The 15,822-nt window shown below is 47.0% G+C and overlaps 1 pseudogene; it reads left to right on the forward strand.

Annotated features, from left to right (window-relative positions):
- Positions 1 to 15,822, forward strand: part of LOC120047319 — a 52,605-nt pseudogene that overhangs the window by 19,746 nt on the left and 17,037 nt on the right.

The raw sequence follows: 15,822 nt of genomic DNA on the forward strand, positions 1-15,822 counted from the left end.
GTGTTATCCTGCAGGTAGGGAACAGCAGACACTGGGTCATCCTGCAGGTAGGGAACAGCAGACACTGGGTCATCCTGCAGGTAGGGAACAGCAGACACTGGGTCATCCTGCAGGTAGGGAACAGCCGACACTGGGTCATCCTGCAGGTAGGGAACAGCCGACACTGGGTCATCCTGCAGGTAGGGAACAGCCGACACTGGGTCATCCTGCAGGTAGGGAACAGCCGACACTGGGACATCCTGCAGGTAGGGAACAGCAGACACTCGGACATCCTGCAGGTAGGGAACAGCAGACACTGGGTCATCCTGCAGGTAGGGAACAGCAGACACTCGGACATCCTGCAGGTAGGGAACAGCCGACACTGGGACATCCTGCAGGTAGGGAACAGCAGACACTGGGTCATCCTGCAGGTAGGGAACAGCAGACACTGGGTCATCCTGCAGGTAGGGAACAGCAGACACTGTCTTATCCTGCAGGTAGGGAACAGCAGACACTGGGTCATCCTGCAGGTAGAAAACAGCAGACACTGGGTCATCCTGCAGGTAGGGAACAGCAGACCTTGGGTCATCCTGCAGATTGTGAACAGCCGACACTGGGTCATCCTGCAGATTGTGAACAGCCGACACTGGGTCATCCTGCAGGTAGAGAACAGCAGACACTGTGTTATCCTGCAGATTGGGAACAGCAGACACGGGGTCATCCTGCAGGTAGGGAACAGCAGACACTGGGTCATCCTGCAGGTAGGGAACAGCAGACACTGGGACATCTTGCAGGTAGAGAACAGCAGACACTGGGTCATCCTGCAGGTAGGGAACAGCCGACACTGTGTTATCCTGCAGGTAGGGAACAGCAGACACTGGGTCATCCTGCAGGTAGGGAACAGCAGACACTGGGTCATCCTGCAGGTAGGGAACAGCAGACACTGGGTCATCCTGCAGGTAGGGAACAGCAGACACTGGGTCATCCTGCAGGTAGGGAACAGCAGACACTGGGTCATCCTGCAGGTAGGGAACAGCCGACACTGGGTCATCCTGCAGGTAGGGAACAGCCGACACTGTGTTATCCTGCAGGTAGGGAACAGCAGACACTGGGTAATCCTGCAGATTGGGAACAGCCGACACTGGGTCATCCTGCAGGTAGGGAACAGCAGACACTGGGTCATCCTGCAGGTAGGGAACAGCAGACACTGGGTCATCCTGCAGGTAGGGAACAGCAGACACTCGGACATCCTGCAGGTAGGGAACAGCCGACACTGGGACATCCTGCAGGTAGGGAACAGCAGACACTGGGTCATCCTGCAGGTAGGGAACAGCAGACACTGGGTCATCCTGCAGGTAGGGAACAGCAGACACTGTCTTATCCTGCAGGTAGGGAACAGCAGACACTGGGTCATCCTGCAGGTAGAAAACAGCAGACACTGGGTCATCCTGCAGGTAGGGAACAGCAGACATTGGGTCATCCTGCAGATTGTGAACAGCCGACACTGGGTCATCCTGCAGATTGTGAACAGCCGACACTGGGTCATCCTGCAGGTAGAGAACAGCAGACACTGTGTTATCCTGCAGATTGGGAACAGCAGACACGGGGTCATCCTGCAGGTAGGGAACAGCAGACACTGGGTCATCCTGCAGGTAGGGAACAGCAGACACTGGGACATCTTGCAGGTAGAGAACAGCAGACACTGGGTCATCCTGCAGGTAGGGAACAGCCGACACTGTGTTATCCTGCAGGTAGGGAACAGCAGACACTGGGTCATCCTGCAGGTAGGGAACAGCAGACACTGGGTCATCCTGCAGGTAGGGAACAGCAGACACTGGGTCATCCTGCAGGTAGGGAACAGCAGACACTGGGTCATCCTGCAGGTAGGGAACAGCAGACACTGGGTCATCCTGCAGGTAGGGAACAGCCGACACTGGGTCATCCTGCAGGTAGGGAACAGCCGACACTGTGTTATCCTGCAGGTAGGGAACAGCAGACACTGGGTAATCCTGCAGATTGGGAACAGCCGACACTGGGTCATCCTGCAGGTAGGGAACAGCAGACACTGGGTCATCCTGCAGGTAGGGAACAGCAGACACTGGGTCATCCTGCAGGTAGGGAACAGCAGACACTGGGTCATCCTGCAGGTAGGGAACAGCAGACACTGGGTCATCCTGCAGGTAGGGAACAGCAGACATTGGGTCATCCTGCAGATTGTGAACAGCCGACACTGGGTCATCCTGCAGATTGTGAACAGCCGACACTGGGTCATCCTGCAGATTGGGAACAGCAGACACGGGGTCATCCTGCAGGTAGGGAACAGCAGACACTGGGTCATCCTGCAGGTAGGGAACAGCAGACACTGGGACATCTTGCAGGTAGAGAACAGCAGACACTGGGTCATCCTGCAGGTAGGGAACAGCCGACACTGTGTTATCCTGCAGGTAGGGAACAGCAGACACTGGGTCATCCTGCAGGTAGGGAACAGCAGACACTGGGTCATCCTGCAGGTAGGGAACAGCAGACACTGGGTCATCCTGCAGGTAGGGAACAGCAGACACTGGGTCATCCTGCAGGTAGGGAACAGCAGACACTGGGTCATCCTGCAGGTAGGGAACAGCCGACACTGGGTCATCCTGCAGGTAGGGAACAGCCGACACTGTGTTATCCTGCAGGTAGGGAACAGCAGACACTGGGTCATCCTGCAGATTGGGAACAGCCGACACTGGGTCATCCTGCAGGTAGGGAACAGCAGACACTGGGTCATCCTGCAGGTAGGGAACAGCCGACACTGGGTCATCCTGCAGGTAGGGAACAGCCGACACTGGGTCATCCTGCAGGTAGGGAACAGCCGACACTGGGTCATCCTGCAGGTAGGGAACAGCCGACACTGGGACATCCTGCAGGTAGGGAACAGCAGACACTGGGTCATCCTGCAGGTAGGGAACAGCAGACACTGGGTCATCCTGCAGGTAGAGAACAGCAGACACTGGGTCATCCTGCAGGTAGGGAACAGCAGACACTCGGACATCCTGCAGGTAGGGAACAGCCGACACTGTGTTATCCTGCAGGTAGGGAACAGCAGACACTGGGTCATCCTGCAGATTGGGAACAGCCGACACTGGGTCATCCTGCAGGTAGGGAACAGCAGACACTGGGTCATCCTGCAGGTAGGGAACAGCCGACACAGGGTCATCCTGCAGGTAGGGAACAGCCGACACTGGGTCATCCTGCAGGTAGGGAACAGCCGACACTGGGTCATCCTGCAGGTAGGGAACAACCGACACTGGGACATCCTGCAGGTAGGGAACAGCAGACACTGGGTCATCCTGCAGGTAGGGAACAGCAGACACTGGGTCATCCAGTGTCATCCAATGAAAACCAGAAGTGTTTGGGCCCTCCAGGACAGGAATTGGGCAGCCTGCTGTACACAGTAATACAGTAAGGAAGCCTAGACTAGTGGTAGTCTGGAGGGTCATAGTGACTGTATGATGTTGTTCCAGCAGCCAGACTAGACTAGTGGTAGTCTGGAGGGTCATAGTGACTGTATGATGTTGTTCCAGCAGCCAGACTAGACTAGTGGTAGTCTGGGGGGTCATAGTGACTGTATGATGTTGTTCCAGCAGCCAGACTAGACTAGTGGTAGTCTGGGGGGTCATAGTGACTGTATGATGTTGTTCCAGCAGCAGGCTAGACTAGTGGTAGTCTGGAGGGTTATAGTGACTGTATGATGTTGTTCCAAGAGCCAGACTAGACTAGTGGTAGTCTGGAGGGTCATAGTGACTGTATGATGTTGTTCCAGCAGCCAGACTAGACTAGTGGTAGTCTGGAGGGTTATAGTGACTGTATGATGTTGTTCCAGCAGCCAGACTAGACTAGTGGTAGTCTGGGGGGTCATAGTGACTGTATGATGTTGTTCCAGCAGCCAGACTAGACTAGTGGTAGTCTGAGGGGTCATAGTGACTGTATGATGTTGTTCCAGCAGCCAGACTAGACTAGTGGTAGTCTGGAGGGTCATAGTGACTGTATGGTGTTGTTCCAGCAGCCAGACTAGACTAGTGGTAGTCTGGAGGGTCATAGTGACTGTATGATGTTGTTCCAGCAGCCAGACTAGACTAGTGGTAGTCTGGAGGGTCATAGTGACTGTATGATGTTGTTCCAGCAGCCAGACTAGACTAGTGGTAGTCTGGAGGGTCATAGTGACTGTATGATGTTGTTCCAGCAGCCAGACTAGACTAGTGGTAGTCTGGAGGGTCATAGTGACTGTATGATGTTGTTCCAGCAGCTAGACTAGACTAGTGGTAGTCTGGGGGGTCATAGTGACTGTATGATGTTGTTCCAGCTGCCAGACTAGACTAGTGGTAGTCTGGAGGGTTATAGTGACTGTATGATGTTGTTCCAGCAGCCAGACTAGACTAGTGGTAGTCTGGAGGGTCATAGTGACTGTATGGTGTTGTTCCAGCAGCCAGACTAGACTAGTGGTAGTCTGGAGGGTCATAGTGACTGTATGATGTTGTTCCAGCAGCCAGACTAGACTAGTGGTAGTCTGGAGGGTCATAGTGACTGTATGATGTTGTTCCAGCAGCCAGACTAGACTAGTGGTAGTCTGGAGGGTCATAGTGACTGTATGATGTTGATCCAGCAGCCAGACTAGACTAGTGGTAGTCTGGGGGTCATTGTGACTGTATGATGTTGTTCCAGCAGTAGTCTGGAGGGGGGGGGGGGGGTCATAGTGACTGTATGATGTTGTTCCAGCAGCCAGACTAGACTAGTGGTAGTCTGGGGGGTCATAGTGACTGTATGATGTTGTTCCAGCAGCCAGACTAGACTAGTGGTAGTCTGGGGGGTCATAGTGACTGTATGATGTTGTTCCAGCAGCCAGACTAGACTAGTGGTAGTCTGGGGGGGTCATAGTGACTGTATGATGTTGTTCCAGCAGCCAGACTAGACTAGTGGTAGTCTGGAGGGTCATAGTGACTGTATGATGTTGTTCCAGCAGCCAGACTAGACTAGTGGTAGTCTGGTGGGTCATAGTGACTGTATGATGTTGTTCCAGCAGCCAGACTAGACTAGTGGTAGTCTGGAGGGTCATAGTGACTGTATGATGTTGATCCAGCAGCCAGACTAGACTAGTGGTAGTCTGGGGGTCATTGTGACTGTATGATGTTGTTCCAGCAGTAGTCTGGAGGGGGGGGGGGGGGGTCATAGTGACTGTATGATGTTGTTCCAGCAGCCAGACTAGACTAGTGGTAGTCTGGGGGGTCATAGTGACTGTATGATGTTGTTCCAGCAGCCAGACTAGACTAGTGGTAGTCTGGGGGGGTCATAGTGACTGTATGATGTTGTTCCAGCAGCCAGACTAGACTAGTGGTAGTCTGAAGGGTCATAGTGACTGTATGATGTTGTTCCAGCAGCCAGACTAGACTAGTGGTAGTCTGGGGGGTCATTGTGACTGTATGATGTTGTTCCAGCAGCTAGACTAGACTAGTGGTAGTCTGGAGGGTCATAGTGACTGTATGATGTTGTTCCAGCAGCCAGACTAGACTAGTGGTAGTCTGAAGGGTCATAGTGACTGTATGATGTTGTTCCAGCAGCCAGACTAGACTAGTGGTAATCTGGAGGGTCATAGTGACTGTATGATTTTGTTCCAGCAGCTATACTAGACTAGTGGTAGTCTGGGGGGTCATTGTGACTGTATGATGTTGTTCCAGCAGCCAGCCAGCGACAATAGAATAGAGCACCTGATTCAACATGATTATCTGCCTTCTTGATCTGAGCCAGGGAACCAAAGGCAATTTGGTTCAATTTGGTTCAATCAATTCTGTTCAATCAATTTGGTTCAATCAATTTGATTCAATCAATTTGGTTCAATCTAAAGCGTGATTAGATTAGGTCAGCTGCTTCGGTACTTGGCTAGAACAAAAGTGTTTAGGTCTTGTTTCTAGAAACATTTCCCCTCATTAAGAAACGTTAATGAACACATAAAATACAATAAATACAGTATAGTGTGTGTGTGTGTGTGTGTGTGTGTGTGTGTGTGTGTGTGTGTGTGTGTGTGTGTGTGTGTGTGTGTGTGTGTGTGTGTGTGTGTGTGTGTGTGTGTGTGTGTGTGTGTGTGTGTGTGTGTGTGTGTGTGTGTGTTGTTTCGGTCAGAAAGTGCACCTGGTGACGCATTGGTTGCCCGCTCTGGAAGCCTTCCTTGAGAGGACCGGGGCGGACACCATGACTACCGGGTGTTCATCAGCGGGGAGCCAGCGCCCAGCCCTGACCAGCACGTCATCCCCAGAGGCATCCTGGAGGACGCCATCAAGATCACCAACGAGCCACCCACCGGTATGCACGCCAGTCTGCACGCTGCCCTCCACAACTTCAACCAGGTCAGAGGCAAACAAATGGCTGATTAAAAAAAGTTGCTTTGTAGCTATAGAATTTAACTCATACTGTACGAGTGATGCCTTGTGAAATGAGCAGGGTTCAGAGTTTTTCCTGGTCAAGGTCATGCAGTGAGGGAAAACTCAGTGCCCAACAGTAGTTAATATTTACAGCAGCTGCCTTTCACCTGTAGAGAAGCTCACTTACAGCAGCTGCCTTTCACCTGTAGAGAAGCTCACTTACAGCAGCTGCTTTTCACCTGTAGAGAAGCTCACTTACAGCAGCTGCTTTTCACCTGTAGAGAAGCTCACTTACAGCAGCTGCCTTTCACCTGTAGAGAAGCTCACTTACAGCAGCTGCCTTTCACCTGTAGAGAAGCTCACTTACAGCAGCTGCTTTTCACCTGTAGAGAAGCTCTCTTACAGCAGCTGCTTTTCACCTGTAGAGAAGCTCTCTTACAGCAGCTGCCTTTCACCTGTAGAGAAGCTCACTTACAGCAGCTGCCTTTCACCTGTAGAGAAGCTCACTTACAGCAGCTGCTTTTCACCTGTAGAGAAGCTCACTTACAGCAGCTGCCTTTCACCTGTAGAGAAGCTCACTTACAGCAGCTGCTTTTCACCTGTAGAGAAGCTCTCTTACAGCAGCTGCCTTTCACCTGTAGAGAAGCTCTCTTACAGCAGCTGCCTTTCACCTGTAGAGAAGCTCTCTTACAGCAGCTGCCTTTCACCTGTAGAGAAGCTCACTTACAGCAGCTGCTTTTCACCTGTAAAGAAGCTCACTTACAGCAGCTGCCTTTCACCTGTAGAGAAGCTCACTTACAGCAGCTGCTTTTCACCTGTAAAGAAGCTCACTTACAGCAGCTGCCTTTCACCTGTAAAGAAGCTCACTTACAGCAGCTGCTTTTCACCTGTAGAGAAGCTCACTTACAGCAGCTGCCTTTCGCCTGTAGAGAAGCTCACTTACAGCAGCTGCCTTTCACCTGTAAAGAAGCTCACTTACAGCAGCTGCTTTTTACCTGTAGAGAAGCTCACTTACAGCAGCTGCCTTTCACCTGTAGAGAAGCTCACTTACAGCAGCTGCCTTTCACCTGTAGAGAAGCTCACTTACAGCAGCTGCTTTTCACCTGTAGAGAAGCTCACTTACAGCAGCTGCTTTTCACCTGTAGAGAAGCTCACTTACAGCAGCTGCTTTTCACCTGTAGAGAAGCTCACTTACAGCAGCTGCTTTTTACCTACAGCTGTTGTATTCAGCGCATGTGACAAATAACATTTGATTTTGATAGCTATTGCTCTCTCTCTGTCTCTGTTTACAGGATACCCTGGAGATGTGTTCTCGGGAGCAGGTGTTCAACGATCTCTTCTTCTCCCTCTGCTACCTCCATGCCTGTGTGACGGAGCGTAGGAAGTTTGATCCCCAGGGCTGGAACAGATCTTACCCCTCAACACAGGAGACCTGGTCATCTCTGTAAACGTGCTCTACAAATACATGGAAGCCAACACCAAAGTAATACTCACATTCCCAAAACCTTCCAAAAATCCCCAGGTTTTTCACAAATCCAGGTTGGAGGAATCAGGATTTACTCCGGAATTAATTTACCCTTCACTAAGCCCCTCCCCCCCTTGGTTACTGTTGCAACCTCAGTCAACATTTTCCCGGAAGCCCGTTTCCCCATACGAACCACTGGCGAAATCCCCTCACAATGATCTCAAACTGTTGGGTATGTTGTGGCATCCGATAGTTTAATCGGGTGGTTGTGGTGGACTGTCATTACAGTTGCTTCACAGGAACCTGGTAAAATGAAGGTTGTAGTGTGTCTAGCCACTGGAGGGTTCTGAATGCACTGTCACCATGCAGCCAAACCTAATAACTAGGAGTGTGCCGATCTCGTCATACTCGTATTCGTAATCGTATCCGTTTTATCACACTCAATACTCGTAATCGGATTTACTGGCGATCGGAAAACCCGGAAGTGCGCTTTAATTGCCGGTAAAGGCCATACCTCAGATCTACATTACTGCTCTATCACTTAGAGTGCATCATTATGTTCCTTCACTCATTCACACACATTGTTCAAAGATAAATTACCCCGACAGATGAAAATGCACATTATTTACTTACTTAGTCCTATTCAATAATCAACGAAATAGGCCAATAAATAGCCTAATGCATGGCTGGCTACCGCAGCCTGTATTTATTCCAGACACAGATTTAGATGAAGGTAGCCTACTGCAGCCTGCATGTATTCCAGAAACAGATTTAGATGAAGGTAGGCTACTGCAGCCTGTATTTATTCCAGAAACAGATTTAGATGAAGGTAGGCTACTGCAGCCTGTATTTATTCCAGAAACAGATTTAGATGAAGGTAGGCTACTGCAGCCTGTATTTATTCCAGACACAGATTTAGATGAAGGTAGGCTAATGTGGCCTGTATTTATTCCAGACACAGATTTAGATGAAGGTAGGCTACTGCAGCCTGCATGTATTCCAGACACAGATTTAAATGAAGGTAGGCTACTGCAGCCTGTATTTATTCCAGACACAGATTTAGATGAAGGTAGGCTACTGCGGCCTGTATTTATTCCAGACACAGATTTAGATGAAGGTAGGCTACTGCGGCCTGTATTTATTCCAGACACAGATTTAGATGAAGGTAGTCTACTGCAGCCTGCATGTATTCCAGAAACAGATTTAGATGAAGGTAGGCTACTGCAGCCTGTATTTATTCCAGACACATATTTAGATGAAGGTAGGCTACTGCGGCCTGTATTTATTCCAGACACAGATTTAGATGAAGGTAGGCTAATGCGGCCTGTATTTATTCCAGACACAGATTTAGATGAAGGTAGGCTACTGCAGCCTGTATTTATTCCAGACACAGATTTAGATGAAGGTAGGCTACTGCAGCCTGTATTTATTCCAGACACAGATTTAGATGAAGGTAGGCTACTGCAGCCTGTATTTATTCCAGACACAGATTTAGATGAAGGTAGGCTACTGCAGCCTGTATTTATTCCAGACACAGATTTAGATGAAGGTAGGCTACTGCAGCCTGTATTTATTCCAGACACAGATTTAGATGAAGGTAGGCTAATGTGGCCTGTATTTATTCCAGACACAGATTTAGATGAAGGTAGGCTACTGCAGCCTGTATTTATTCCAGACACAGATTTAGATGAAGGTAGGCTACTGCAGCCTGTATTTATTCCAGACACAGATTTAGATGAAGGTAGGCTAATGTGGCCTGTATTTATTCCAGAAACAGATTTAGATGAAGGTAGGCTACTGCAGCCTGTATTTATTCCAGACACAGATTTAGATGAAGGTAGGCTAATGCAGCCTGTATTTATTCCAGACACAGAATTAGATGAAGGTAGGCTAATGCGGCCTGTATTTATTCCAGACACAGATTTAGATGAAGGTAGGCTACTGCAGCCTGTATTTATTCCAGACACAGATTTAGATGAAGGTAGGCTAATGCGGCCTGTATTTATTTCAGACACAGATTTAGATGAAGGTAGGCTACTGCAGCCTGTATTTATTCCAGGCACAGATTTAGATGAAGGTAGGCTACTGCAGCCTGTATTTATTCCAGACACAGATTTAGATGAAGGTAGGCTACTGCGGCCTGTATTTATTCCAGACACAGATTTAGATGAAGGTAGGCTACTGCGGCCTGTATTTATTCCAGACACAGATTTAGATGAAGGTAGACTACTGCAGCCTGTATTTATTCCAGACACAGATTTAGATGAAGGTAGGCTAATGCGGCCTGTATTTATTCCAGACACAGATTTAGATGAAGGTAGGCTAATGCAGCCTGTATTTATTCCAGACACAGATTTAGATGAAGGTAGGCTACTGCAGCCTGTATTTATTCCAGACACAGATTTAGATGAAGGTAGGCTACTGCAGCCTGTATTTATTCCAGACACAGATTTAGATGAAGGTAGGCTACTGCGGCCTGTATTTATTCCAGACACAGATTTAGATGAAGGTAGGCTAATGCGGCCTGTATTTATTCCAGACACAGATTTAGAGGAACGTAGGCTACTGCAGCCTGTATTTATTCCAGACACAGATTTAGATGAAGGTAGGCTACTGCAGCCTGTATTTATTCCAGACACAGATTTAGATGAAGGTAGGCTACTGCAGCCTGCATGTATTCCATACACAGATTTAGATGAAGGTAGGCTACTGCAGCCTGTATTTATTCCAGACACAGATTTAGATGAAGGTAGGCTAATGTGGCCTGTATTTATTCCAGACACAGATTTAGATGAAGGTAGACTACTGCAGCCTGTATTTATTCCAGACACAGTTTTAGATGAAGGTAGGCTACTGCAGCCTGTATTTATTCCAGACACAGATTTAGATGAAGGTAGGCTAATGCAGCCTGTATTTATTCCAGACACAGATTTAGATGAAGGTAGGCTAATGCGGCCTGTATTTATTCCAGACACAGATTTAGATGAAGGTAGGCTAATGTGGCCTGTATGTATTCCAGACACAGATTTAGATGAAGGTAGGCTACTGCAGCCTGTATTTATTCCAGACACAGATTTAGATGAAGGTAGGCTAATGCGGCCTGTATTTATTCCAGACACAGATTTAGATGAAGGTAGGCTACTGCAGCCTGTATTTATTCCAGACACAGATTTAGATGAAGGTAGGCTAATGCGGCCTGTATTTATTCCAGACACAGATTTAGATGAAGGTAGGCTACTGCAGCCTGTATTTATTCCAGACACAGATTTAGATGAAGGTAGGCTACTGCAGCCTGTATTTATTCCAGACACAGATTTAGATGAAGGTAGGCTAATGCAGCCTGTATTTATTCCAGACACAGATTTAGATGAAGGTAGGCTAATGCGGCCTGTATTTATTCCAGACACAGATTTAGATGAAGGTAGGCTACTGCAGCCTGTATTTATTCCAGACACAGATTTAGATGAAGGTAGGCTAATGCGGCCTGTATTTATTCCAGACACAGATTTAGATGAAGGTAGGCTACTGCAGCCTGTATTTATTCCAGACACAGATTTAGATGAAGGTAGGCTACTGCAGCCTGCATGTATTCCAGACACAGATTTAGATGAAGGTAGGCTACTGCAGCCTGTATTTATTCCAGACACAGATTTAGATGAAGGTAGACTAATGCAGCCTGTATTTATTCCAGACACAGATTTAGATGAAGGTAGGCTAATGCGGCCTGTATTTATTCCAGACACAGATTTAGGTCTTCATTTTCATTTTATTTTCTAAAGATCTGTCGCTCAGGAAACATGCCTGGGCGAGAAAAAAAAAATAATAGCAAGCAAGCATGGGCTTAGATCACGACATAACGACAGACGTCGTCAGCAATGGAATATTTATACACAGACAAAGCAGTAACCTTCTAAACAGCGCCAAGTAGACAGACAAACAACCATATGGCCTCAGAAAAGTATACAGAAAATAACTAGATTGTGTTGATAAATCGTTACTGGAGAAATGAGACCAAGTTGAGACATTGGACGAGGTGGATAAGGTATAGTAAAGGCAGTTTATTCAAAGGTAAAGATATCTGGCAAAGCGTGCTGCACGGCCTCGTTCGTCTAGTTCTTAGGGAACTATCGGAAGAGCCCCGAAACATGGTGTGCAGATCATTTTATACAGTAAAATGACGTAGGTAAATTCTGGTAGTCTGTTCGTCGGATTGGTCGATCTGGGTCGTGGGTAGTCCTGTTCGGGCCTGGTGTCGACGTTCCATTGGCTCTTAACATTGTTCTTTGTCTTCGAGTCCCAACCTTGAAAAGAATGTGTGTGCGTGTTGTTGTTGCAGGGGCCTGTTCTGGGTGTGGGTGTGTGTGTCTGTGGTTGGTATCTGATGAGAGCAGAATGTGTCTAAGAGAAAAGAGGGGGTGGGTGCATGTTGTGCAAAGAATAGCTTATGTTGAGAAGTTGTTATAACAAGTTTCCAGTATCTATTACAATTTCTTACAAATCCCCCTCTTCACGTCTTATAGACGTGAATAAACTAGATAAAATTTGTCTTCTGACAAATTTTAATTCCCCCTCTTCACGTCTCACAAGAGACGTGACACAAAAGTAAAAAGGCAAATGGGTAAAATTTGTCAGAAGACTAATTTTTAATTCCCCCTCTTCACGTCTCACAAGAGACGTGACACAAAAGTAAAAAGGCAAATGGGTAAAATTTGTCAGAAGACAAATTTTTAATTCCCCCTCTTCACGTCTCACAAGAGACGTGACATAAAAGTAAAAAGGCAAATGGGTAAAATTTGTCAGAAGACAAATTTTTAATTCCCCCTCTTCACGTCTCACAAGAGACGTGACATAAAAGTAAAAAGGCAAATGGGTAAAATTTGTCAGAAGACAAATTTTTAATTCCCCCTCTTCACGTCTCACAAGAGACGTGACAATAGTAAAGCAAAAAACATCAGACAAGGGAAAATTTGTCAGAAGACAAATTTTTGATTCCCCCTCTTCACGTCTCACCAGAGACGTGACAATAGTAAAGCAAAAAACATCAGACAAGGGAAAATTTGTCAGAAGACAAATTTTTGATTCCCCCTCTTCACGTCTCACCAGAGACGTGACAATAAGAGCTAGATCTGGTTCGTCTGCCGCAAGCAAAGAAAAAATAAGGATATAATGAAAACAATAAGCCCCCTCAAGTATGGGTAAATGAGCAAGGACAAAAAAGGAGACCACTCCAAGTGCTACACCTGGAGTGGCCAATCACACATTAGTAACCAAAAAACGAGATCATGTTAAACCCTCAGGTCCATCCCTCTATACAACCTGTACCAGGTGGGCTCGTCGCCACCCGGGAACTTCAAACCTTCACAACAGGTAGGACAAACATCACTTTTTATTCATTCGACAACATCAACTACAGCAAACCAAGGGTCCTCCTCTGTCAGGCCCACTCTCCTGCGAAAGCTTGATTTCGTATCAGCCTCTCCAACTGGAGCATCAAGCAACGGCATCATACCAGAGGCCCTTTCCACATCTGTAACAGACTTCTTCAAACAAGGTATGATACAGGCAGCACAGCACATGAGCATACCCTAAAACAACAACTAGGGTCAGAAATCCAGTAATCATCATTGCAGTGTACTTACCAAACCAACCACCCAGCCAGGGGAACAGTCCACTCTCCTCCACACCTGCAAGACCCTTCATCTCCACTGATAACCTTGCCAACCCACTCAGAGCTTTTGAAATGCTCCCATCCGGACTAGTATTGTTAGGGACAAACGTGCAACACTGTTCTCCAAACATTTTACATACACCTCCCTGGTCGGCCAGAATCATGTCCAGTGTTAGTCTATTTTGTCTACTGGTTTGAGAGGTAGCATCCAATTGTTCAGCCATCCCTGTAAGTGCTGTGTGGGTGTATTTAACAAATCATTATTAATTATAGTAGATATAATTGACCCAGGCATTTTGTTTAGCATCAACAATAGCTGGGCCAATGATGGGCATCAGATGCCACAGGCCATCATTCCTGTTTAATGTCTGGAATTCGTGGGGGACCCCTATTGGGACCCCCAACAGGTTGGTGTGGATGCTATCTGTACCCTCGGACCAAGGAGCGTCACGTTTCTACCGTCTCCTGGGTTGGTCCCGAGCCTCTGTGTCATGTGCAGCTCCCAGAAGTTGGTTAGCTGTAACCTCAATAATAGGCCATGGTGTTTATCAGACTGGCCAAAGCACATGTGCCCTGACAATCTCCTTTCAAAATGGGGTCAACCGCCTGGCAGGTCCACACATCCACCATACATCAGCAACACCTCTATTTAATAGTGACATTAGTGATGCAGGCAGTAGTAGGGAGCCTCCCATAGTCTATACCTCTACCTGTACCAGTGATACAGCTGTAATATCCACCATATGCCTTAACTCCCCACGGTGCCTTCTGGGGAGGGACTTCTGGGAACACAAGACTCAGAGTTTTACACAGGGTTGAATTTGGCTTAAACTTTCCAATATGCACATCCAACCTTCCCCCTTACTTAGGGCAAATGAGTGAGCAGCCAGAATAGGTCTGGCATGTCCACATACGACACAGTCCCTTCTATTAAGTGTTTTGTAGGCCAACCACATATTCTCCCTTCCCTCATAACCAGTTTCAGTCCCCAATTGGTCACTATCTGAGATGTCTTTTACATTTATTACCTGTACCAGATTGTAGAGCTTAGGTGATGGCGTGGGACTTGGTCTTGAAGTGGTGGAGGAGGCCGGCTGAACCCTGGTCCGTTGGAACTGGTGGTGGTTCTGGCAGTACTGTGATGGTAACATCCCCATTGTATCCTAATCAGACAGCTCAGGACTACAAGCAGTCCTGTAAAGCCCCATCCTCTCCCAGAGAACACATCATCAGCCAGAGACCAAGCAACACTTTCACTTCTATGAACGTACACAGTGATGAAAGGTCGGGGTCAGGGATTTCTTCATTAAGGAGTTGATCCCCGAACTCTATTAGCAACGGTTCTTCTCCTTAACTCTGTGATCATTCGGCAGTGTCAGTGTGTCTCACCCTCCAAGTGCGATATGCCCCCAGGTCGGGTGAATCACCTTCTCCTTTAATTCACCTGTAATGCATAAAATCTTGGACATACAGGTTTGGTTAACAAACAGTTTCTCATTTGTTCTATCTGATTATATATTTAACTTCTATGCCTATTTTTTAGCTAGAAATTTTTAATTTTAAATTAGTTTATTATCCAATAGGCCCCATCCTATCCTAGACCACAATGTACCCCTCCCCCGTTTGATACCTGGCTCTGGCCAGGTATCAACCTTACCTACTCTAAATAATGACTTAGTACATTAAAATATAGGAACGTCCCTTTCATTCGCCGCATATCCAATTCTCCCTTGGGCGTACATTCATATCTATTCTTTTCCAATTCTCTGTCAAGTGACGTATCTACTTTAAAATGTATCTGTGCTGCTTATATATGTTAAACCCTTTCTCTCCTATCTTATTTCACAGCCTACCTTACTCATTTCCTGGTCTACCCTCCCCACTCTACTCTCAAACCTTCAAGGTCTCAACAGTGCGGGGTAGACCCCTCTGTCTGCCCTTTTTTTATAATAGTCAATGACAACTATGTGTTCCTTTGCAATATTAACTAAGTGTCTCACTGTTTTGACTTTATCTGAAATCATGGATTTAAAAATAACAACATGTCTTATAGTGTCAATCTCTAAAGTCCTTACATAACCTTAATAAACCTATCTCTATCTTCTAATGGCCAAAACAAATGCTAACCATATAAATTCCTTTCTTTACTAATAAGCTCTCTATCACTTTTATTTTCATGCCCTATAGGCTTAAAATATCTCCTGTTCAAACCTCAATGTATCATATCTTCCCCCATTTATTATTGATGACAAATGGGATTTTTTCTATAATACCAAATCAATAACAGCCCATTCAAAACCGTCATAGCCAATGTTTAA

This window comes from Salvelinus namaycush, chromosome 5 (genome assembly GCF_016432855.1).
Source record: "Salvelinus namaycush isolate Seneca chromosome 5, SaNama_1.0, whole genome shotgun sequence".
Classification (NCBI taxonomy): domain Eukaryota; kingdom Metazoa; phylum Chordata; class Actinopteri; order Salmoniformes; family Salmonidae; genus Salvelinus; species Salvelinus namaycush.